This window comes from Dermacentor andersoni, chromosome 1 (assembly GCF_023375885.2).
Source record: "Dermacentor andersoni chromosome 1, qqDerAnde1_hic_scaffold, whole genome shotgun sequence".
Classification (NCBI taxonomy): domain Eukaryota; kingdom Metazoa; phylum Arthropoda; class Arachnida; order Ixodida; family Ixodidae; genus Dermacentor; species Dermacentor andersoni.
The window spans coordinates 317,363,084-317,364,344 of NC_092814.1; the positions used below are offsets into that span (position 1 = coordinate 317,363,084).

Below are 1,261 nucleotides of genomic sequence, written 5' to 3' on the forward strand. Positions count from 1 at the left end.
GAAAAAAAAATTCCTCTCTGCTCCTGTACTATGGAGGAAAGCTACCTAAACTAATGACATGACTAGGAATAAAGTTGTTATTGATTAAACTTCCTCTTCCGCTTCGTCTCGAAAACAAATAATTGGCGCGTATCAGCGAAGGCTGCCTGTAAGCCATACCCCTGAAAACAACGATTTCCTTCAGGGAATATTGCGCCCTCTATCTATTTCAATGAACCACATTAAGGGCATGTATTTATCACTGCTACGGTATCACTGTTTATGAGCGTGTGCCTGCTTGTTCTGCATGTCCGCGTGGCCTAATGGATAAGGCGCCTGATTCCGGATCAGGAGATTGCAGGTTCGAGTCCTGTCGCGGACGTCGAAACTTTTTTTTTTCTCGCTGGATCGTGCAGCATTACACTTATAGAACGCCTGTCGTTCCTAGACGTGGGACCGAATGAATTAAGCGCATACTTTGGCATCAGGTAACCACAAGTTTTAGTCCTCTCGCGGATTTTGTGGTTGGAAGATTTTTTTGTTTTACTGGTGCGGCAATATTCTTCATGCAACGTGCACAATCTGTTGCTACATGTTCGCTTGTCTTCATGGGACGCCCCTTCATACCACCGTCATGCTCCTAGATGGGTGACATGAGCTACATCGGAGTTGTTTCAGCGGCCTAGCAGCGTCGTGTTACCAATTATTTTTCATGGTGGCCAATCAGGCTATCAATTACTGATGCCTTAGTTGCCAGCATGCGCGATTGTGTTGAATAGATTTTTTATTTTATTTTTCTGATTGTGCACATACGCGTGCTAGCATACCGGGTGAAAATTTTGAACGGAGCATTAGCAATCTGTTGGGACTACTAGGCGATGCGTACAGGGGTTCTTTATCCTTCCTATTCAATAAAAAAGGAGTAAAATTAGGCGAAAGGTTACGGCTCAGTAAGCTGAATGTGTTATTGCGTTTTCTACCCGCAGTCAGGACAAGGCTCGCGCTGCCACTATAATATGTATCACGTAACCGAATGTACAGCTTTCACATCAGTCTACGGCTATAAAATTAAATCCCGACGCATTTTTTTTAATATTTTGACCTACTGACTGGTACTACATAGACGTGTTTCCACACCGTTAAAGTAATCTTGTTTACGCAGTCTGCTCAGCTACATTGATATCTAATACATCGGCAGGACGGATGCTTTGGCATTAAAGTATAGTCCAAGTCAGACAGACGCATCCCCTTGCGATAATCATGTTTTGAAATGCTACAATCG

General features: G+C 43.5%; 1 non-coding gene across 1 annotated transcript; it reads left to right on the top strand.

The window, feature by feature from the left end:
• The first annotated feature begins 288 nt into the window (after positions 1 to 288).
• Positions 289 to 361, top strand: TRNAR-CCG (transfer RNA arginine (anticodon CCG)). The gene has a single exon. It is a non-coding gene; the product is annotated as a tRNA-Arg (tRNA).
• Positions 362 to 1,261: the final 900 nt, after the last annotated feature.